The sequence below is a fragment of the Alligator mississippiensis genome, chromosome 10, assembly GCF_030867095.1.
Source record: "Alligator mississippiensis isolate rAllMis1 chromosome 10, rAllMis1, whole genome shotgun sequence".
NCBI classification, from domain to species: domain Eukaryota; kingdom Metazoa; phylum Chordata; order Crocodylia; family Alligatoridae; genus Alligator; species Alligator mississippiensis.
This window is the reverse complement of record NC_081833.1, coordinates 38,179,132-38,203,367: the sequence shown is the minus strand read 5'-3', so window position 1 is coordinate 38,203,367 and position 24,236 is coordinate 38,179,132. Positions and strand designations below refer to the sequence as shown.

The 24,236-nt window shown below is 48.1% G+C and overlaps 1 protein-coding gene and 1 pseudogene across 2 annotated transcripts in view; one reads left to right on the top strand and one right to left on the bottom strand.

The window, feature by feature from the left end:
* The window catches only part of ADGRG1 (adhesion G protein-coupled receptor G1), a 49,973-nt gene extending 29,883 nt beyond the window's left edge, over positions 1-20,090 (bottom strand). The window contains exon 1 of one of the 2 annotated variants that reach the window (XM_006278235.4): positions 19,823-20,090. The gene's annotated coding sequence lies outside the window, so the exon portion shown is untranslated. Of the gene's footprint in view, positions 1-3,702; positions 3,725-19,822 lie in introns of those variants that run through there. The other variant, XM_059713687.1, reaches the window with a different exon arrangement.
* On the top strand, positions 19,116-19,183 carry LOC132243639 (U5 spliceosomal RNA; annotated as a pseudogene).
* Positions 20,091-24,236: the final 4,146 nt, after the last annotated feature.

The window sequence follows — 24,236 nt, the reverse complement described above, 5'->3', positions numbered from 1 at the left end:
CACTACCCCCCCAGGCTTGCCAGTGCCCCTCACCCCCCTCACTCCTGCTGGGGTGGCCCTACCTCTGGGATGTAACAACCACATATAACAGTGCATGGGGAGGGCAGAGATGCGCCTAGCTCTGGAGTGTAACAGCTCCATATAACAGTGTATGGAGAGGGCTGAGAAACACCCCAGGACTGGGTGCAACAGCCACATATAACAGTTTAGCACAGCCCACACCATACATTTTTGTACATGGTCATTACAACCCAGAACTGGGTGCATCACAGGACCCAAGCCTCTCCAAGAGTGTGCGACTCTTCTCTCCCTGCAGCCTCTCCAAGGGTGCATGACTCTCCTCTCCCTGAAGTGGCATGGGGGTTGTGGCACGAGCATGTGGGGGGCTGGTGGTTGGTGTGGGTGATACCACCTACTCCCCCAGCCCTGCCTGTGTCCCTCATTCCAAACCTGAAGCCCCCTGCCCCACCAGCCCTGCTAGTGCCTCTCATTCCTAGCTAGCCTGCAGCCCCCCAGCCTAGCTGGTGCCCCTCACTCCTGACCCACAGCCCCCTGCACTCCCAGAAAGAGGCAGCAGTATGACTGTCAGGCAGACCCATGGCAAGCAGAGGGTTGTCAAAGGGGGACAGGGACATGCTGCTAGGGGAAAAATAGGCTTAGAAGAAACAGGAATACCAGAGAAGAAGGGCAAGCTTTGGGGGTAGAGGACAGGAGGGAGAACAAGTATTAAATGGATCTGGTTGTAGGCTGGGGGGATATGACTGCAGGCGATGATGATCTGCCAATTCAGCAGTTAAAAAATTAACATGCAAATAAACTAAGTGATAAGAAAATTGAGCCTGGGCTGTTTCTTTCTTCACCTCAACCCACACCATGCCCCTGCTGTGTGGGGGTGGGGGTGTTAGCTTATGCTGGCCACTGTGGAGGGGAGGGAGTTGGAGTAGGCTGATCGTGGCCCCCCCCAACCCCGCTTTGGGGGAAGCTGTCCTGGGCATGGGGATATCCAAGGAATCTTAATTAACCTCAAAAACAACCTCAGGCCACCCCCACACTGGTTCTTAGCTTTGGAAAAAAATCTTGCTTTTTGACATGAGGATATAAATGACAGGAGACACAAACAATGTTCCCTCTAAGGTGTAGCGCTTCATGAGCGCCGCTTTGGTCCATGAGTGCAGCGCTTCAGTCCCGCCTCCCACTTTTACTAAGCCTGAATCAGGACTACACTAACCCTAATAGACTAGAATCCTCATGTACCGGATCCTCACCATTATTCTCAGGGTTAGGGGACCCACGAGGGGCAGGGCACCCTATAGGCAGTGCGGCTCCCATGGGGGCACAGGGCCCCCCTATAAGGGAGCACATTGTCTATAGGGTTCATAGATTGTAAGGGCTGGTAGCAACCTCGCAAAATCATTGGGTCCAACCCCCATTGCACTAGGCAAGGAAGATAACTGGGGGTCAGGGGACCCCAGGTTAGGATTGGTTGGTTAGGGTTAGGGTCCCATGGGGGCACAGGAGCCCCCAATAAGGGAGCATGGACACCCTCTAGACAGTGCGGGCCCCTGCAGGGGAAGCTGGGGCACCCTAGGGGCAGCAGGGTAGCTATAGGAGTAGGGGTGCCTATAGGCAGCAGGGCCCCCATAGAGGCATCCTGCAGGCCCTGAGCCCCTATGAGAAGCAGGGCCCTACAGGCAGTGCCCCCTGCTCACCCAGCCCTAAGTGGCCCCTGTAGTGCTCCCAGCTGAAGAAAGCACAGAAGGACATGGCTGCTCCCGGCTGCCCTGCCTGGCCCCTCCTCCAGCTCCACCTGCGCCACTGTCTGTGGCTGCCAGGGGGCACTTCCAGACAAGGCAATACAGGCAGGCACGCAGGGCAGGCACAGCCCAGGCTGGGGAGGGCCGGGAGGCAGCTCCAGCTACTTAGTGTAAAAGCAACTAAAAGGCAGGGAGTGGAACTGATCTGGCAGAGCAGCCCTAGCCCCCGCCTTGCCTTGCCACACCACAGCCCAGCTCCTCTCTGGGCGGGTGCGTGGTGTTAATAAGTTTGTGCGTGGCATGGTATTAAATTGTGCGCATAGTAATGTTTCCATGATACCCAGAAGCCAACACACGGGGGGGGGGGGGGGGGGAAGCAGCCGGACTCCTTGTATACTCATGTGTAGCCCTAAGTGTACCCTATACCCAATGACCGGTGCAACAAGCGTGAAGAAAAAGCAGGTGAAAGAACCGCTTTGGGACCTGACTTGGGTAGGGCAGCAACCTCTTTGGGAAGCCTGTGGTACAGACCCCCATTGCCAATCCAGACTTGTGAGGGGGAGGCAGGCAGACTCACTCTTGCAGACCTTTGCATGAAAAGATTTCCCTCCCCACCCAGCAACATCCCATGCAACAAGCAACAAGTGCCCAGAAAAAAGCGGGAGGCTTTGCAGGGAAGGCAGGCAGCACTGCTTATTGAACTCAGCCTGCCTCCCCAAAAATGTGTCTCTCTCAAGCAAACCTTCCAACAATTCTCCCCAAAAAAGCAACCTGGCACAACCCAAGAAAATAAGCCAACCAAAATATCAAATCTTGTTCTAAAATGCCACCTGGCAGTAAAGTAGTACTGAAAGGGCAAGAGTGCAAAATTGTTCTCGTGTGCCCCATAGCGCATTTTTCTAGTTATAGCATAATAAGCTATTGTGTGGTAAATCACATCCACATTAGTTTATGATGACTAAGTAAGTAAGAAAAATTAAACCAGGAGTGTTTTTACCGGATAAACACCAGTTATGTGGACAAGCGCCTTCTGTTTCTTTCTCATAGCCCTTCTTTTCTATACCTTCTCCCCTGTTACTTCTCTCTTGGGGCTCCTTTCTCTTCTAAGTCAGTGGTTCTCAACCTAGTAAGATTCAAGGCACACCTCAAAAAATGCTGTGGGGAGGCATTGTCTTTCACTTGTTTCTTGACTACAGAAAAACAATAGAGAATTATTTTGCTGCAAAGACTTAAGATCACTATAGATTGGAATATGTTAGACCCTCTGGATTCCTATTTGAAATCTTTGGGTTTATCTTGAGAATCACATGTAGGTGTTTGCACACCTAGCTACTAATAATATGCAGCACTCCATGGCACCTTTAAAAGGATCTAGCATCACCCTGGTTAAGAATCACTGCCTTACATGTTCTTACACTCCCACTCAGTCCAACCCACAAACCTAATCTTCCTTCCTCTTCTCCCCTCTTTCCTCCCTTTCTATATTGTCAAGACAAAACTTCCCCTCTCTAGTTTTCATTTTTCCTTCTCTTGTTTAATATACAGCCAGTTTACTAAATTCACTTTCCATTTCTTTCTCTGTCCTTTATATTTGCTTCTTCTTTCATTTTGGTTCCATGGGACTCCTTTTATACTAGGGTTCCCAAGGTTGTTAACCTTGCTACAGATCAGCTGGTGCTAACAACAGCAGAGGGGTGGGGGTGGGGGAAATATTTGCAAAATTTTGCCAGGGCAAACACAACCTGTGGTGACTGAAGAACTAGCATGTGATGATGTGAAACGAAGAAAGATACTGACAGTGAGAGAATCTGCGAATCAGTTTAGATCAGGCAGTTGTGTTGGCACTTTGTATGTATTCAGAGCTGCTTAACTCTAATGACCAATTAATATTTGGGAGGAAGGAACACACTCAATACAGCCTAGAGTTAATTAAAATAAAAGAACTCACTGTGAATAGCACTGATATGTCCAAGATGTCCTTGTAAGAAGGTGCTTGGTCCCTCAAGGGCTTGCAACTCAGCTGCAGGTGAAATAGTCTGCCTGGCTGGGAAGCTGGGAGCCAGCTGGAACTGATGACCAGGTAATGAGGGTACAGCCATAGAAAGCCTTAAGAAGGCCAAGGCAGGAATGTGGAAGAGTCTAGAGAAAACTGTTCTCTTTCTTAACTTGGGTGATGATAGAGACTTTGGGTTTCATTTGCTTAGTGTGGCTTTGAGAATGTTTCTGTGAAGAATAAATTAGTCTGAGAATGTGACAGAAGCACTGCCTGTTTCAGGCAGCAGGGTAATCAATCTCCTTCCTAAATAAGACTTGGTCTTCCCGATCCTTCTAAGTAAGAATCAAACAGAAACAGGAAACCATTTAAGTAATACTTTCAGGGCTTTTGCTATCTTTTAAATGTTAGAGTGATACATCCACTTTTTCTCAAAAATCCTTTCTTAGTTGATGTTTAGGGAACACTGCCTTAGTCCCAGATACATTGGTGCTGATTTTTTTTTCAGCCCCTTATGCCAGGGTAAATCTATTCTAGAATAATTCAAGTCTAGTGAAATGGGGAATCAGGTTGAGGAATTGGGTTGTACCTCCTATCAGAAGACTATTTGGATTGAGGGTGGGATTTTTAGTAGTGCTCACTGTTAGATTCAATTCTGCTCCCAAGGAACCAAAGGGAATTTCATTGCTGACTTCTCTGAGAGCAATCAGGCAAGTGCTGAGGTTTCCAAAAGCACTCAAGTGATCAATTTTTGCTGGTCCCTTTCTCAGTGCATTTTGCTCTTCGGGTGTTTCCTCCTTAGCCCCTTATGCACTTGTACTATAAATACCTTTCCGACAGCTGATCTCACGCTGAGAGCCAAGTGCCCAGAACTGACTACCTACAACTTTTTCCAGCTCGTGCCATTTCCCTCTCTTGTCATATTCCCGACTTCTGTTCCTGCTTTCACTTATTATGCATTAAGACAGAAGCTCTTGCAACCTGTTCCTTCAGGGGCTGCTGCTGCAGCAGCAGCTCCAGTATAAGCCTCACACCCTGAAATGGGGAAGGAAGATAACTTTGGTTCACGTGCTCCTTGGGCCTCTGTTGCTGCGCCTGTTCAATGCAGTTTGTTACTGAGACAATTTTGCTTATCACAGCGTGGGAGCAGGTCAGAAAAGTCTTTTCCCACCCATTGTGTATGGCTCCTGGACTGTGCTGTTACAGCTTTCCCATAAGGTTTGGTGTTACAAGACTTTGTGACAAAAGAAGTTGCAGAGATTTGAAACTGATGTAGATGTATGAAATTGTCCAGAAATACCACAAGCTGGGAAAGCTGTAAGCAGTCAGTTCTGCAGGCAGTCAGCTCCAGCTGAAGTGGGGTGGGGCAGAGAGGCAGTCTTTAGCTTGTGTGGGGTGTCTGGGGCAGTTTGAATGCAAGGCACAACCCTCAATGTTAGTGGTCCCAGTTACAAGCTTGCATCAAGCCTGTGGGCAGCCACACCCTGAGCTTCTGCAAGCTAGTAGTCTGTGCTCCCTGCTTCCTTCCAAGCTCTGTTATGCATCACAACTGAGGCAGGGTGTGAGGCACACCCTGAGAAAAGAACTGGGAATAAGCTGTAGTTTTGAAGAAAAAATGACCTCAGAAAAAGTGCTTGGTTTTGGAGATGGTTTAAATCAGGGATGGGCAAAATACAGCCCGCAGGCTGGATCCAGCCTGTGAGGCCATTCCATCTGGCCCACGGGGCCCCTAAAAAAATGTAGAAAATTAATATTTCTCTGCCCTTGGTTCCTGTCAAAAATGACAGGAACCAAGGGCAGTAGGACCCAGGGGAAGCCTGGCGGGCTCCAACAACAGGGGCCTGCCTGGCCCTGCCCTGCCCCCCAGCTGGTAGCCCCAGCAGGGGTTTCTGGGCTGGGAACAGGTGGCTGCCCTGGCGCTGTACCGCGGGGCTGGGGGACACTGGGTGTGAGCAGGCAGGGAGCCAGCGGGAGCGGTCCCACACCAGTGTCCCAGGGCCAGTGCTGGTGGGGCCCAGAGCAGGGTGGCAGGAGCGAGGGCTCCCAGCTGGCAGGAGCTCTATGGAGCCGGGCCAGCTCCCCACTCCCTGCTGGTGCAGCCCAGCCCGGCTCCACAGACCCCTGCTGGCCTGTGTCCCACTCTGGGTCCCACCGGTGCTGGCCCTGGGACATTGGTCCAAAGACATTGGGATGTTGGTCCCAAGATGGTGACCAGGAGGCAGGGCACCTGTCAAGAGGTGGGGCTACCCATTACTGGGTAAGCGGCCCTCCACCCAAAATAATTGCCCACCCCTGGTTTAAATAGATACTCTTAATTTAGTTGTTTCTCTGGTTCACTAGAGCAGAGATGGGAGGAACCCCTTCTGAAGTTCCCCTCTGGGACGCCTAAAGTGGGGGGCAGGGATCGCTTGTGAGGGGCACAGGACATCAGATGACTATGCCATAGGGCAAAAGGACTAAGCCTCAGGGTCTCAAATAATTCCTCTGCCCAGCAGCTTCTTGTACTCATTCCTTGTTAAACTGGTGAGCAATGGGCTGAGAGAAAGGGCAGCCCTTCTCTGTGTTACCAGAACCGATGAACTGGGGAGCTGCAGAAAGGGGGTAGTAGTTGTTTCATGCTGCTCACAGACAGCCCATGGGAAAGGGGTGGGGGGGTTTCATTTGGTGCTTCCCTCCCTGAAGGAGCATCAGGGAACTTTGACACCTTCTCTCTGAGCATTCAGTACTTTTTCTTCTTAAAGAGGCCTCTGTTGCACATGCTTCCTCTGCCTTCATGCTAAAGCAAGGAAAGGTCTCTGGTGACAATCCCAGTTGATTGCATGTAGGTCAGTAAATCCTAAATCCCATCATTTTGGAGTTGAGTACAGGAGGCAGCTGCACTGTGCAACTGTCATTCTGGGACTTGACAATGATGCACGGGCACTGTGGATCCAGGGCAGGGCAGGTGCCAATCAATCTAGCTGTGGGTTGTCAAAATAGCAGTTTCACCACAGCTTAAAAAAAATATCAAGCTTTTAACAATTAACATTTCACCAAAACCAAAACCCCCAGGGATGACCAGTATGTCTTTCTGAGAGGGCAATGTCTCTCCTCCCCAGGAGCAGCACTTTCAGCAGACTACCATTTTTCATTGTGAGCAGAACAGCACATGAGATGTAAAATCTCCTGTAACAAGTTCTCAGGAGAAGAGGAGGATTATTTTTATCTACTCTACAATGTGGTGGCCAGTAATAGGAACGGACTGGCCTCTGGCTCTGGAGATGGCTTTAGCTTTATTTTCCTATGTCCTTGTACCACCTATGCATGAGGTTGTTTCATCACTGTATAGGCACATCAGTCTTGTTGGGAAGGTCTCCACTAGGGCTGTGTGAGTCAGTAGCAATCTGATCCGGCTTTGGATCCAGCTGCTTCAGATGGCCGCAATCCGATCCGGAGCTCCGCCCGGGTTTCCGCCTCGATCCAGCCGAAGTGGCTCCAAAGCTTCACAGTTGCCTCAGATCCAGCCATAGGGTATAATGGGGAATCAATGAAAGACCTTTAACTTTGTCGTTTTTAGTATGATTTGGACAAAACGTGCAGGGGTGGTAGCTCTTACTGAGGCCACAAGGCTTGCTAAGTTTCAAGAAGATCGGTGCAGGGGTTTGGGGGGAACTGTACCCCAAATTCGTGAAAGCCAAACTCATGTCATGGCTGTGTGTTGCACCACAGGGAGCTAAAAACTGCAGGAGTGGTAGCTCTTCCTAAGGCCAAAGCCTGCCAAGTTTCAAGATCGGTGTAGGGGTTGGGGGGGAACTGCACCCCAAGCTGCTGACAGGCAAAACTCGTGACACAAATGACCCTGTGTGTGTTAAGGCACAGTGGGCTGAAAACTGCAGTGGTGGTAGCTCTTGCTGAGAACACAACACCTGTCAGCTGTGCCTGTGTGTCCTAGAGCAGGCCTGAGTGAGTGCTGGGCCCTGCCAGGCCGCAAAGCCTGCCAGCTGTGTGCGTCTCGCTGGGGGAGTCTGTCGTTTGGGGCCCTGCACCCCAAGCTGCTGACAGGCAAAACTCGTGATGTGGGTGGGTGACACTGTGTGTGTGTTAAGGTGCACCCTTCCTGGTGCTGGGGCCTCTGCACAACACAGCAGTGTGCCCCACTGAGGCCTCCTCCTCCCCTACAGCCTCACACCCGGTCCTCCGCTTTATGTGACAACAGGTACAATAACTTAGCTGGCTCAACACCAGTAGCATCAGCAGCAGCATCAAAGGCACCCACACAGAACTGCCACAGAGCTTGTTGTTTTATAGAGGAATTGACAGGAAGAAGTAAAGACATTGGGTTGTGTTGGACATATAATGTTATTCATGGTGTGTGATGGCTTATCTTGTGTTTTTATGTCTGTATGTGTATTATGAAAAAAAAGGAGTACTTAAAAAAAACCTATCTTTGGAAGCTTTAGGGTTGAAAACCCCTTTGTCAGGCTGAGGAAGTACCTGCAGTTGAATCTGGATGGAAGGAATAGTAAAGAAGCCAGAGGCTGGCCTGGCACACAATGCAGGCAAGAAAGCCAGGCAGTGAAAATGGAAATGGAAGTGTCGGGGGTGGGGGGCTGGGGTGGGAGGAAGGGGGAAAGGGAGATGTAGCAACGCAGGTAAAAGTGCAGAGGTGCCTGGGCTGTCAGATGTCCGGCAGGTCGCAGTGTGCCAGAACTCCACTGTGTATACTGAGTCCATGAGTTTCTGTACCTACTACCTCGGAGGCTGATAAAGTGCAGTTCATAGGCCCAGCTCTGAAAAGTGGTTTGTACATTCAAACAAGCACCTAACCTCATCACCAGAACTGAAGCCAACTTCCTACAGCTCAAAACACAAAACCTGCCAGCTATCTCCAGTACCCCGCCAAGCTGCACACCAGAATCTATTAAAGACAACAAAACCCAGCTACCTGTGGGGGCACATTCCTCACCAAAAAAACACTCTGCTTCCAGTCTCTCAGGCCTGATCCTGAGAGGGAACAAATTACAATGCAAACCACTTTTCAGAGCTGGGCCTATGAACTGCACTTCATCAGCCTGAAATTAAGGGGTAGAGAAGAGGCTCCTTGCCCCAGTAGTGAGCACAACCCTGTAAGTCAAGGATCAGAGCGAAGTGTCATGCTTTGTGGGGGCAACTCTGGATCAGGAGCCTTGTGAGTGATAGTCATTGCTACCTGTGCCTGGAGAAACCTCCCTCCCTGACCAATGAAACCACTGGCTTTCTCTCCTCTGCTGCTTCTTCCTCACTCTTCCTCTCACATTTTTTTCCTAGTCTCTCTCCCATTCAGTCCCTTTTTCCAGCCCAGTTTCTCTCCATGTGTTGTTTTTCACCCAGAGCTGATTCATCTTTTCATGTGCATGTCCCTTCTGCAGGACCTGTGGAGGATTGGTGCTGCCTTGCTTCCATTACCCTATGGGCTGTTGCAAGGCTGTAGAATTGCTGGGCATAGGAGTGCCCTAGCTACACCCTTCTCTCTACCAGCCTTTCAGTGCCTCTGTACACACTTACTTATATGACAAGGGCTCACAGAGGGGACGACAGGGCTTGTCTGGCATCTCCTGTGCAAGTGGATGCCAAACCAGCTCTCGGATTCCCCAAGAAATGATCCCTCTAGGCTTCTGTGAGGTGGTTGTGGGCTTCTGCACTAGGGAGAGTCCAACAGATCTAGGGTGAAAGTTCACCTGGGACAGGAGAACTCTGACCTTGCTTGGTTCTCTGGAGGGTGTCTGTACAGCTCTGGTCTCTGATAGAGGGCTAAGCTATCTCAGATTCTGGGGTCACACAGGGCACAGGAGCCAAACTCCATGGGCCTGGTTTCCCCCCAACTCTGTACTGGGTACATTCCTATAGTACAGTGGGTGTGAGATACTACTGAGCTGGAACTGTGACATTTTGCACACCACCCCCATGCATTTTGTATAATGCGACAATGTGAAATCAAGACACGGCTCTGTGACGGTGGAGCAGTGTGTCCCGGGGGGCTGGGGAGGGCCCCCAAGCAGCATGCATGGGATGCCACTTCATACTAAGAAGAGCCCCACATGCTTCTTGAGTCATTCCTCCAGCCCACAAACTTCCATGACTGCCTGGCCCCTACTAACTTGGGGCTGGCTGCTCGGCATGGCACTGCTTTCCAGTGCTGGGCAGCCATATATGAATTTGGCTAGAAGCACCACAGCCAGTGTGTATGGACAGGGAAACAGCGGCATGGGGTAACAAAGTGACCTGCTCACAGTCACCCAGCAGGCTAGTAGCAGAATTCAGAATAGAGCCTAGTTCTCCTAAATCCCAGTGCAATGTGCAGCCTGCCATCTGGCTGCTGCCATCTCAGTACTGCCTCTCCTCTCACTGCTCCCACAGGCCAGGCTTCTTTTGCTTTACCTTGGGCTGGGCTGGTCTCTCCTTTCCCCAGCCCCTTGTGTCCCAGGGTGTCCCCTCATCTATCTCTTGGCCCAGGCTGTGCTTTCCTAAGGACAGGCTGTCCCCTGAGTTCAGAGCAGTCACAACCAGCACTCTGAGGCACCAGCTGCCAGCCTGCTGCTATCTAGATTAAAGTACAAAGGGTGCAGCTGTGCAGCCTCGTATGGGAGTGCCAGACCGTTGGTGTTTCCTTCTCCCAGAAGCTTTGCTGTTCTTAGAGGGTCTCTGCTGCCATGCAATGCCACTCAGTCTGAGGTCTGTGCTCCCAGCCTTCAGCTATCTCACAGGGCCAGGCAGAACAGATCCTTCCTCCTCACTCTCCACAAGGCCACAGTAAGCCGTTTTCTGTATCCTGGCATCCTGAAAAGCTAACAACATGGCCTCTTCCTTCTCGCGACAGAACAAACAGCCTTATCTCTCCTCTCCTCCCCTCCCAGTCCACAACTGGGGTATATTTAGCACACACCTCAGCCTGCTATTTAGTTGCTTCAAGGACTGGTTTAGAACAATAGGGCATAAAAGTTCCTGCTTAGTCACAAGCAGAAAGAGTACAGTGGGGTCCCAGGGGGGATTAAGTAACAAGAGGAGATGCTGGCTCGGATGCAGCCCCTCCCTCCCTGCCTTCCTGCCCCCAACAGAATAAGTCCTGTGCTGCAAATGCAGCCCTGTAGCAGGCTGGCATCCTTGGGCCAGGCAGAGGCAGGGGCTGCTCATGTCATCTTTAATCTGTCCCCTCATCTCACACTCGGTGGATAGAGGTCATTCAGCCTGGGCAGGAGGCCAGCCACAGGTCTGTGTACCACCTCAGTCCCGCTCAAAATGTAGTCTCTGGATTGGGATGAACTGCACACACTGAGCAGTGCCTGAAATAAATGAGCCTACCAGTGTAGGGGCCCAGTCAGTGTAAGGAAGTTATACGAAACAGGCTCTTGTTTCGTATAACTATACATTTGTAGCGCTGCAGCAAGGAATATAACCCCCTGAAGTGCAGGGTGGCAGCTACCACACAGAAAGGGACCCCCATTCTGCCCTCACTCATATCAGAATAAGTCAAGGGTAAGGACAGGCGTTAGCAGGCTCTCCCAAGCAGGATCCTGCAGGCGTCAGTGAAATTCGAATCAAAGGACGTTAGCACTAGGCTGCCAAATCTCAGGCTCTTATCACACGTCTAATGAACTTTAGAGGGTTTTTTTCTTAAAGCCCCAGCTCCCAGCTATTACAAGGAAACCTCAGCCTTCATTTAAATGAAGTTTTCCATCCTCACAGTTACAGGGAAATCGCTAGGGTACTGGTTCCCAAACTCTGACAGACTGCATACCACCAATTTAAAATGATACAACCTTAAATACCACCAGCAAATTTTCAGTTCAACCTTAAGTACCACCAGCAAATGTTTGTCATATAAAGTAATTATCATAAGTCTGTTAAAAGATACCACTGACAAGTTGTCTGCATACCTCTGGTGGTACCTGTACCACAGATTGGGAACTGCTGCCTTAGGGCTTCAAAGCCAGGAGGCAAATTATTGCCAAGTTGCCTAATGCTGCTCTGGGGGGAGCGAGGAAATGACTTATTATTTTTTAAATTTATTTTAAATTCCTTTAAAAATTTTTATGGTACTTTTAAAAATCTTATGATCTTGGGGTGGCCTGGTTTGGGACATTTGAACACAGGGTGGGCAATAACACTGGGCTGTGGGTTTCATTTACCTAACATTTTTTTTTTAATAGAGGTAACTCAGCAGGCAAGTGGCAGGGCCAGGAATAGAACCTTAGTCTCCTGAGTTCCAGTCCAGGATAATATCTGCTAATGGGCCTCACAAGCTGGATGAGGAAATAAATTTGTACATGTTCGTTAAGTACTTTGCGGTTCTTGTTTATTCTATAAATAAGGGAGAGGCAAGTGCCTTTATCATGTCTCTTCTGAGATCCAATAATCGCCAGTAGAGCTGATCAAATTTTACTCAGTGATTTTGTCTTTTTATTTTTGCCTTCACAGAACATTTTTGTACCAAGCCTTAAATTTGCATATTTATTTGGAACATGCAAATAATCACAAAACATCACAAGTGAACAAATGGCAGCTTGTGCAGTATGAATAATGTTGGCATTTAAACTTGAGACCAGGCCATTCAAGTTGCTAGTGGGCTGGAGGCACACTCATTCCATTGCATTATGCAGGCAGATTTTCAAGTGTCATACCCTGAATGACTCACAGGCACCTGAGTTGAACGGGAAACTCAAGAATTTCGAAAATATTTGTAAAATATTTTATTCCAACATTCAGCTAACTCTAGCTTTTATGCCCCCCATGTCATTAATATTGGCTTCTGTCTGAGATGTGTGTCATGCATTATAGGCAATGACATGCACATAGATACAGCCCATAGTTTGACTGGTATAGAAAATAAAAAAGAACAGACAGGATTCCATTGAGGCTCAGCACAATGTTTCTTGTAGACAGTGGGAAAACACCCATTGTCTTTGTTGGGAATTGGCTTGGGCTGCTAATTAGCAAATGAGCAAGAGGCATGGGAAAGTGGCGCCTCACCTTCTATGCGGTGAGCAGCACATGCAGCAGAAGAGGTCAGGTATAAGGAACTCTAGGTACAGGCAGTTGGTGTCTATGGCTTCTGAGAAGATGGTTTGGTAAGAGCCCTTGTCCATGCACTGAAATTTTAGAGATCTCATTTCCTAAAATTCAGATAAGTGAGTTGTTTAAAAATGCAACATTGCTTTCATCTGCTTTGAATGTGGAACTCCCAGCATTTTGCTAAGTGAGTTGTAAACACCATAGCCACTCTAAGTATGAGAAATGGATTATAATGGAGTTGACTGTTGTAATTTCAAACAAGCAATTCTGTCTTCCAAGTTCTGAGGGGAAGGCACTACTTTTAGATGGAAGAGGCCTGACTTCTATTCTTGCTTCTTACACAGCTTCCCTCTATGGGATTGGGCCAATCTTAATCTCTCTGTTTCAGTTTTCCATTGTAAAATGGGGATATTCCCTCCCTTTTCCTGCTGTGTCTATTTAGATGATAAAATCACAGGGTTGCAGCTAGCTCTTACTGTGTGTATACACAATGCCTGCACAATGGGGCTGTGGTCTCAGCTGGTGTCTAAACTCTATTAGATTACAAATAACAATAAAGGATCTTTAATGAATTTACAGGGCTAGATGACATTGTGCGGTGATAGTGCCTCACTAATCATTTGGTGGGTGATATGTTATTGGAGGAATGGACTAGACAATCAGACTCTTCCATTTTTGATTTTTCCATCTTCTAATTTGCAATGTAATTTTTTTAAGTGAACCAAAGCAGGAAGTTGCTCACTGTATCTCCATGAGACTAGCAGTGTGGTTTCAAAGTACCACCACAGTAAAGTTATCAATGTGACAAAAATAGCACCCCACTCCATGCACACACACAATCATCCATATCTGTCATGCTATGGCCACATGAACAGTAACATTATAGGATGAGCCCCATGTGTTGAATTCAGCAGTGACCAGTAAAGATTTTGCTCAGGTACTGAAGTGGAATTATCAGCCATACTGGTTCATCTACCCACTGGACCTGGTCTTCCCTCTCCTGTAAGATATGTTCCCTAAAGTTGGGAGACTGGGGCCATGAAAATAGTAGCACAAGGCTGGCTAGTCAGTGTCTTCCAGTGCTCACCATACTGTTGGGTCTCAAAGGGCTGCTTTTTGCAATGATAATTTTAAGAATGACACAACAAATATGGTGGCATCTGCTCAGGTTGCGCAACCATCATCAATGCTCAAATATCTCTCACCTTTAGTTCTCTAAGCACCTCCTGTGTGAAAATATTTCACTGAGGATCTGGACAAACAAGCAAGTTTGTCCAGGGGGCAGTTTTACCGTGCCTCAGCTGCTCTGTGGTAGTTGTACATGTGCCTATTCTGATTTTGCAGTAAATAGAAGTTAACCCAGAATAACTCACCCCTCTTTCACTCAGGGTTAGATAGTTGTAGGTTAATTTTCACTTATCACAGAGTAAATGCAAGCACACTAATGACTGTCATGGGCAGCTGCCCTGTGGCAAAGCTCCACATCCAATTAACTTGCTGTCATTTATGCATTTGTTCATACCCTGAGTTCATTATGCTTCTGTGCACTACTGTACCAGTTAGTATGATGTAGATCCTTTTTCTGTTTAGACATTGTCTAACAATAGGTTTTACCATCCCTAATCTGGCCAATAAAAAAAGTAGAAAAGAAGTGTGACATAGCCTACCTTAGTATAGAACAGAACTAGCCTTCCCCTGGCTTTGTGCCCTGGGGAGCACTCTCATCAGATCTCATAAATTGTGTAGTGTGCAGTCAAGTGCCTCTGTGAGATATTTCTGGGGGGGAAACCTGGGTGCTATGAGAAGGGTGCTGATGAGGCCTCTGAACTTCTGTGCTGAGTGTTTAATAGAAGCAGTTGGACATGAATGTCTTGAGGTGGATCCGTCTGAGTTATCAAAGATGCTGTGACACTTTTTTATCAATGGGTATTAGTCTTGGTGGGTTTGGCCAACTTCCAACTTTTGTGTTCTCCTTACCTAAAATTCTCCTCTGGTTTAGTAATTTACAAAATTCTTCTTCCTGTCCTAGACAGCTAGGAAGCACTGTTATGTACTTCTAAACAGCCACTGTTATTTCTTCTCCACTGGCACCTTCCTGAGGTGGAGCTGTGAGGAAAGATGAGGTGAAGTGATCCATATCTACACATGCATAACATAGATCTAGGAACTGAAGCCTTAATGTGCAAGTGATCCATATTGACACATGCACTATATATACTGGAAGCTGGCTTGGGCTGCTAATTAGCAAATAAGAAAGAGATGTAGGAAAGGAATACAAACAGCCTTACCTCCTGTGCTGCAAGCAGCACATGCAGCAGAAGATGTCAAGTATATGGAAATCTAGGTACTCTAATCTTGGTGTCTATGCACTGAAATTTTGGAGTTCTCATTTTCTAAAATACAGATAGGTGGGGTGCTTAAAAACACTACATTGCTTTCATCTGCTCTGAATGTAGAAATCCCAGAATGCTGCTGTAAAGACCGCAGCCACTCTAAGTACTAGAAATGAATTATAAAAGAAATAATTGCTGGCCATACCTTCCTACCATTCCTACGTGTGTGTGTGTATGTGTGTGTGTGTGTGTGTGTGTACAGGTATATATGTAAATGTGTGTGTGGATGTTTAACATTTTCTTATGTACTCATGGATACACAAAAATGCAGTTTGTCTACTTTCTTTGAAAGAAAAGGGATACGTAAGTGCCAGTCACTGGTCAGTAAAGCCAGGAATTTATATTTACTCATGCAGAAAAGCAAAAAAAAATCCCAAATACCACGCCTACACACCCAAAAACCCATCACAGGATGGTTCTGGTGGCTTGAACTAGGAATTAGGATATCTGCCATGTAGTCCCAATTTTGTCACTGAGTTGACATGTGTTGCTGGACAATCTACCAGTTAATCACTGTATGCCTCTGATATCCTATGCAAAAGACAAGGATAATGTAATGAGCCTTGTGAGGTCAAGTGTTAACATCACCCTGTAGATCCTTGCAGGAGATCTCTTGAGAGGTGGAACCCCTCCGAATATATGCACAGATCAATAGTTTATGAAGCAAGCTTTGTTCTCCTTTCCTGGGCTGAATCATGGCCAAGCCCTGCTCTCTACTTTGTCTCCTGCTAGGTACAAAGGCACCCTTGTTCTGATCTTAGAAGTTGCAGGTTTGGCAAGTCCATGGAAACTTCATTTGAGACCTTCCCCTTTCCTCACAAAAGGGTGTAATCCGGCTCTCACTTGGGTGAATGTTAATTAAGGGTAGTGCCACCAAAATCACAGGGGAAATCAGCATACAGTATCTCAGGATCAGGGCCCAGAGCTGTCTGCATGCAACTGTGGAAGCTTTGAGGATATCTGCAGTATTGCACGCAAAACCAGGCCCTTTAAATGTTCTGGGGCTGGGTTAAACCAGTCCTGCTGTGCTTTATAGGCTTCTTTATAGTCTGACCAAGCAGACTGGATGTTTGTGGCATTTCAGTGAATGTGAAATTCTTAGGGAATGGCATAAACTCACATGACACCCAAGTACAAATGGTAATGTGCCAGATCCCGCTGAGTGTGGAGTGAGTCATACAACCTGGGGCCATGCATCAGACCCCACAAAAGCCTCTGTGCTCTTCAGTACAAAGAGAAAGGCATCACTTGGAAAACCTAAGATTTCCTTTACAGGGTGGAAGGGAGTGAAGAAGGAAAGGGGATTATTGTTCCTGGGATCATTGACTGGCAATGCTGAGTGTTTGTCACAGCTATGATTTCAGTGACAAAAGCACTTGTGCTGCAATGAGCTGGGGGAAATTTCCCCAAGTGAAGACAATCTTCACCAGTCCCAACATACTGGTGTGCCAGAGGCAGGAGAAGTGTATTAGGATGAAATGGGGTCTCCTTAGCACATTCTCCTGTGAAAAATCTGGGCTGAAGGAAGGCAGTTATAAATTAGATCACCTCCAGGGCTGCTCTAGTTTATGTTGGGAGGCCACTGGGTCTTGAAGCAACCTCAAATCCTGACGGAGGGAAAGGTATGTTGCTTTGTTCCCCAAGTCCCATCATCTGTGAACACAACCTCAACCCATTCAGCACCATGCAAGTCAAAATGGGACAGGGTGAAAAGATAGCTTTGAAAGTCTCTGACCCAGAGTTGCCTGTGCATCAGTCCAGCCCCAGTAGTAGCCTGGGATCAGGTCTCTGCCTTTCTCGTTACTCTGATATTTCCACAAGACACTTGCTAACCTAACTCCATACAAGTCCAGGGAAGTGGAATGTGATTTGTAAATGATTATACACACTTAGTTCATTATTAAGCTGCTTTAAGCATTTTTGTTGTAAAAGAAAACAAATGGCTTTTGAATCCTGCCATCATTTCCCATGAAAAACAACTTAATATTCATTCCAATTCTGTACACCATGATTTTTCCTTCTTTATTGTTATGCCTTTTCAATTATTTTCATTTTTTACCATCTTTAGTATTGGGATAAGGGAGCATTTCATAGACAGGTCACCAATACAAACACAGAGCAGGTTAAAAATGATCAAAAAGTTTCTACCATGTAACAGCTGTTCAGAAGCTGATGGGAAAGGAGTTGGCGGGTCTCAGACCACTTACTAATGAACAGGTGTTTGTTTGATGAAAAACACCACCCAAGTTGGCACTTTTTAGTTCCCTTGTTGGTGGTCTTAAAAGAGCAGCCAAAGATTAAACAGCCATGGAGGCAGAGCTCCTATCTCACCCTTTGGTTAAACTTCATGATCTAGTAGCAACTTCTCTGCTGTTTCATTATAAGGAATGGTGACTTATACAACTAAAGAAAACTGTATCTGTGACAAAAGTCAGTGCTGCTGCAAGGTTTTGGAGATGCTAACACCCTTGAAACTTGGAGTTGCTAACATCCTTGAAAACATCAGCAGAAATTTCCCAATATGGCCACAGTTGTTTACAAACCTGTTGCTTTCGGAGTTTCTCCCTCCCCAATGCAATGCCTGCTCCTGTCTTTCCAAACTGCAGGATTAAGTCTTGGACAGCAATCAACTATGTAACATTTATAGGCATGGCTTGATTTATGCAAGAGCTACAGATCACAGCTCCAGTCACAGCAAAGCAAAGTGTCAATGAGAAGCTCTCTCCCAGCATACTCTCTACAAGGATCTGAACCACGCTGCTGGAACTCCAGAATCCCAGCCCCAGGCTCACAATGTCCCTCTCCTTTGTAACTTCTGGGTCTCCGGGACCATTTGTATATCTTACGGCAGCAGTTCCTAGCAAGGCACTGCAATGTACAGGACATAAAAGAAACAAACAGCAGCTATGTCCCTTCAGGACAGTGCTTTGGAGCAGCAACCCGAGTTGGTCTCAGTTTCTGCTCGTCTCCTGACTTCCATAGGTGGTTGAATGCCCCTTTTAACCAGAAGCACTAGAACTAGCAGAACTTAGACGGACTGCTCTGTGCGAAACCCAAATGCTAGCTAGAACTAGTAGAGGCCTGTTGAATTTCTTCATCTGGAATTCCCTTCAGGCATGCTTTGGAAAATCAGTGTTCCACTAAGGTGAGTCAGCTGCTCTGAAAGAAAAGGTTAAGGAAGAGTGCTCATCTGAGATGGAAGCAGGAGGGAAAAATGCAGTCTCTCTTGTTAAGTCAGGATGTGGGGGAACCCCAAAGGGCTCAGACAAATCTCAGAGTAAGGGGCTCTTTGGGGCCAACTGCCCCTGACAATTGAGCCCAGTATGACTAATCAACACTGTCTGCTGAAATGAACTCACAGTACAGTCATAGAAACTGGAGATGGATGAGGCTGTCCATAGTAAGGGAAAAAAATTGCTGCTAGGACTGGGCTATGTAGTCAGATCCTGCATGGCTGGACCAGACCATCTGATGGCCAGCTGGAATGTGTGTAATGCTCTTTCCCAGCATGCATGGGCAGCAGGTGTGGCTTTGGCATGCTTGCCTGGCTCTGCGGTTAGGCGCCTAGTCCTCCACATTAGTTGCTTGCACAACTGAGCCTTGGGGTTGTGGGAAGCTTTTGCTAACTTCATTTGTGTTTGTGGTGTTGAACAGGATCAGCTGTGAGCAGCTGTAGGTGTCTGGGGCAAATGGAAGATTCACAGCTCAGTGGCAATGGAGTTCATCCTGACCCTGGGGCTGGTTAAGCAGATTGAGTGGAGAAGGGGGACTGAACAGATTCAAATACAAGGGGAAACCGAGGTTCTCTCTAACGCTGTCTGCATTTTCATTCCAAATACAACACTGGAAGCTACAACTACTGCCATGCACAATGTAGCGGGTTTTCTGGTAGTAATGCTGCGAATGTCCAAGTGCAGCGAGAGAAGCCTGGCACACCTCTTTGTGACTCTGGTTTCTCTTCAGATCGCATAAATCTTTTGCCTTTTACTAAAGATTTCCGTGGAGAAACAGCGTTGCATGGTGCAGCTGCTGAGAGGGAGCAGTCTCCAGCACGGGCTATGGGATCAGTGGAAATCTGTCGGCTGCCCAGTCATGGCGCAGCAGAGCAGCCCCCTCGTCACTCCCTCTCACCTCCTAGCACCTCCGATCATTCTTATGAGCACTGCTCCCGGCCACCTGCCAGTCCTAGAGCCCTGCCAGGGGCAGTGCGGTGTATAACAGACTCCTGTGACACGTCTCACCTGAGGCAGGGCAGTAGGCACCCTCGAGGTTGTCCCTGACAGCAGAGCAGAGGGGCAGAGGTGCCCCAAAGGCCACGCTGGGCTGCCGCACTGGCGTGTGCCTGCGCCTGCCGCCAGGTGCCCGCTGCGACACCCCGGGCCACACCCTGAGGGCCTTGTGCGAACAGCCCGCGGCCCAGGGCAGAGGTGGGGTGAGCTGGGGGCCCGGCGCGCTGCGAGCGGGGACATTCCCTTCCTTGGTAGTTTCCCAGCTCGAGGGATCGGGGAGCTGCCCCGCGGCGCCGCGACCCCCCGCGGGCCGGGGCTGAGCCGGGCGCGCTGCCCGGGGCTCCCCGCGCTGCAGCCCGCGCCCCGCCCCTCCCGGGCGACCCCAGAGGCGCGGGGCAGCCCCGAGCAGCCCGGAGCGCTCCCTACCTTCTGCCGCCGCCTTCAGCCGCGCGAGCCCCGGCTGGGGAGGCCCCGGGGCGGGGGGAGCGGAGCCTCCTGCCGGGCCAGGCACCGAGCGCCGAGCAGCACTTCGGAGAGCGCCCGCCCGCCTCGGGGAGCTGCCGCCTGGGCGGAGCGGGCGGGCTCGGCCCGGGACGGGGCTACTGAGCAGCGCTGGAGCCGCCCAGGAGCCGGGCGGGCGCTCCGGAGGCTGGATGCCAGCGCCAGAGCAGCTGCGTCGCGGTCGCCGTCGCCTGCCGCTGAGCACAAGTGTCCGGCAGGAGGCGGGAGCCCGCCGGTCCGTGCTGCTCCGCGCGGCTCCCGGCCCAGGGGCGGGGGCCCAAGGGGGAGGATGCGGGCTGCCCGCCGCAGGCTTGGGGCTCCCCGCCCTGCTGCCCTCCCCCGGGGGCTGCATGGCCCGGGGGCAGGATCCGGGGAGGGAGGGAGCGGCACGCCGCCAAGCCGAGAAGCCCCCTTGTCACCCGGCCGCCAGGACTCTGCGCCACCACCGCCGCTGCCGTGCCTCGCCTGGGCGGCCGTGGTGGTGCGGCACTCCCTCCCACAACGGGGCCCACCCGGCAGAAGCCGCTCCTGCCCGGAGCTGGTGCGCCCGGCTGCAGCCCCGCACCCCGCTGTGGGCACAGAAACCTGGCGCACTCTTATTACCACCCCATCTGCTGATGCTGCCACCCCATTTGGGGTCGGGACTCACAGTGTGGGAACCACTAGACAGACTAGAGGGTTTCCTAATAGGCGGGGGGCTGTGCTGCTCGGTTTAAGGTTGAAGCAAAAAGCAAATATAACTTCTTTGGTATTTGAGTTAATTTGCTAGATCACACACAGTTTGATATATATTGTGTATGGAAACACAACCAACCAGGCAAACATAACCAACAGGGTTTGTTTCCTTTGTCTTGCAGTCACTAGGAGAGCAGGCTCTGTTGCAGATTCACAAAATAACACCTAGCCTCCTTCAGCATCCTGACAATGCTCCTAGCACCTCACTGAAAGTTATTTCCATGCCTGAGTTATGTTCATCTGAGTTAACCTTGCCACACTTGACATTGCTTGTACCTAGAGATAAACACCCTGCAGAGCTGTGGAGTAGGAGCTAGATTACCAGGAGCCTGATCCTGTGGGGAAGCAGAAAGAAAGAGCTTGCTGGTGAGGCAGGCCTGGTGCCAACAGGAAGAGTGTATGAGGAGCAGGATGGTGTTCCCAAGGGCAGACACTATGAGTGGGTATCGTTGTCGAAGCAAAATGGAAGAAGTAATGGAGGGGCTCACTGCCATCAAAGCTGCCAGAGAGGCATTGGAAATGAAGAGAAATTAGAAGGACCAACATAAATTGAAATGAAGGCTAAAATAAAATGAAGACACCTCTCAAAGGAAGTTGAAGCTCCATCTGGAGGCTTAGTGGGGAGGACTGCCAGATGATCTACCAGCCAAAATTAAAGCTTTATTGCAGAAGCAGTTACAAAGAGCCTAGATAAATTTATCAAACCCATCTGATCTCCCAAGACAGGTGGAAAACGTAACCAGGCACTTGATTATGTGGTCCAGTGTTACCCAAGGAATAGAATAAATCAAGCACATTTTTGCCAGCTTAGAGATACTGGTAGAGATGAGCTGCAGCAAGAACTTTTGTAGCCAAAGATCACTATGAGGAGGAAGACTGCAAATCAGATGAGCTGTAAGGATGAGGAATTGGGTTAGTTAGTGAAGTGCAATGAGATGCAATATTAACAATAATTTTTCATCCCTCTGCTTATGTGATACAACCCCAGGATCTGTGGGGGAAAGAGGTCTGTAGGAGGCTTACTTTGTTCAATTTGTTGAGGAGAAAACGGAGAGAAGAAGTTGATCGCTGTGAGTCCCAATAAGAACAGGTCTGGATTTATTGTACATGAAGAAAAAGGGGAGTCTAATCTAGTTTGTGATATGTTGGAGTGATTGGAAAAATCATTACGCTTGCTTGGTAAAACCTGGGAGATTGGCAATAATACATAAATGAAAGGAAGCTGTTCAGTTAAATGCTAATGCTGTGCAAAAAATGGTCACAAAAGAAAGATATTTATAAAGCGAAGCCTAACTAGGACAGAACCTTTCAAGTATTGTCCCTTTTTGAGGAACAGAGGGACACCAAGCTGGAAATTTTCTATGATTCTATGAAAGCAAAAGTTGAAGTTACTGGATCATCTTCATGGTTCTTTTGTTTCAGTTTAGCCAGATGAGCAGTGATAATGGGAGTTTGGCTACTTCATCTGTAATAAGAGCTGTGAAATGCATGGGTATAGTGCACTGGCTCAGATGTAGCACTTAGTAGGCCAGATGTTAGGAAACTGGGGTCTAACACTGAACTGCTGGATTGCTCTCAAATAGCAACAATGATAATGAACATGCATACATTCAAAACCAGCCTCTGGAATCTGAGCAATACATCTATCTAGCTGACAGAGTGAATGAGTTCCTAATCAGTTTGGATTTCCTTATGTCTAATAAATACCAGGAAAGGAGGCTTGCAAATTCAGTTTGTGGAAATTCCTTCTAAAGAAATGGGTAAGAAGGAACAAGTCTTTAATAGACAACTGGTCTGCACTGAGACTTTAGCTCACCTCTAGCAGCAGAAACCATAATGAAATCTATGTGTTGTGATGGCATTTCAGTAAGGAGAAAAATTGGGAGTACCTAAGACCTGTTTTGAGGCCAAACTTCCCAGAAAAGACTTTCCACAGACAAAGGCAAAAACAAGCAACAAAGAAACAAACAGCCACCCCCAAAAATGGAGATTGTGTAGGACTGACAATTCCTCAGACACTTAAAGGTATACAAAATGTATAGGCTCTGCTCCTGTTATAAGTTTATTTATGAGTTTGCCGGTGGTACCAAAACTAATGTATAGGTTGGAAGAGCAAGGAAAAAATTCCCCTAGTTACCAGAATGTAATTGAACATTTAGACTTCGGAAAGATTCTTGTGACTGCTTCTATTTTTATCCCTTTCATTTTGACACAAGTGTTTTTGCTTACAGACTTGGGGCACATTTAGCAAAAGGACATAACAGACAGCCCTCTGAGAAGGTATCAGGAGAGGTTGTTTCAGCTTGGCACCCCCAGCACCTGAGAATGTAGCTGTAGGAGCTGAGGCTGTAAGAGTTAGGACAATAGCGAATTCTCCACTGGAACAGAATGTACAAAGTCTGCCCCAACTAGCTGACTTGCCAGACAAAATACATATATTGCAAGCATCCATTGAAAGCAGCCTCTCCAGAATGGCTGGAAGGAAATTGGGCAGGAAAAATAAAGTTCCAAGGAGATTTGGACAGGAGTTAAAACTGTTTTGGGATGGTGCCAGGAAGTGTTCTGACTACATAAATAGTTAGAATGTGTAAACAGATTTAATGTGTTAAATTATTCCTTTTATTTTTTGTCTGGAAAATAAGTTATGCAAGGAGATATCATCTTAAACTCCATCACACATGATAAGAAAAGCTGATATACAGATGAATATGTGGGTGGTTGTTTTGCTGAAATAGTTGTGGGGGGGGAGAGTCATGCTTTGGATCAGAGTCTTTGCTAAAGCCAATGTCAGGCACCCTTTTTCAGACAGCGAAGGAAGAAATTAAGCCTCTTTAGGTAATAAGACAGTGAGGGCCACTGCCTGAGAAAACAGGCCACATAGTGGATGTCAACTAAACTGTGTAAGCTGCTTGCAAATGTGAAGTGAGAATATTGGTTTATAGTGTGAGAGGTTAGAGGCAGAATGTCACAGAGGAGCTGGCAGCATGACCCTGAGAGGAAACAGTCAGAGAGCTTCTTGCACACTAAGGTTGCTAGAGAGGCAGACTTGGGGGTTTCTGCTCAAGGAAACTGCCTGCTGTTTATGTCTGTTATATCCAAGGGAACAGGGCTTTTCTTGCTTACTTATTTTGTAAATAAGTAAGATTATTTTTTTAAAAGTGTGCTTGCCTCATGTAACTGATTTCTCCTCCCAATGCAAACAATACTGCAAGGCTGTGGTTATTGATTAACTGCTTGGTTTTCACACAAAATACTCCCATAAACCCAGACCCAGACACAGGCATGGGCGAACTGGGCAACTGCCCAGGGCCCAGACAGAAATGGGGCCGAAAATGAAAAAAAAAATTACAATTGCAAAAAGAAGTTTTAATATTGCACATATACAGGACTGGCAATGTTATCAGTTGAGAAAGAACTTAAAGACATCAATACCACATATGTGATAAAGACTTTTGCAACAAAAAAATAATTATCTCTGGTGAAGGGGGGCCCAATACTAAAAGTTCACCCAGGGCTACCAGGAGCCAAGGTACGGCACTGCATAAGTCTGCATGCAGGTTGCTCTCTAGTCCTGTGCTTTGAGACAAATCAGGGCATTAATCTC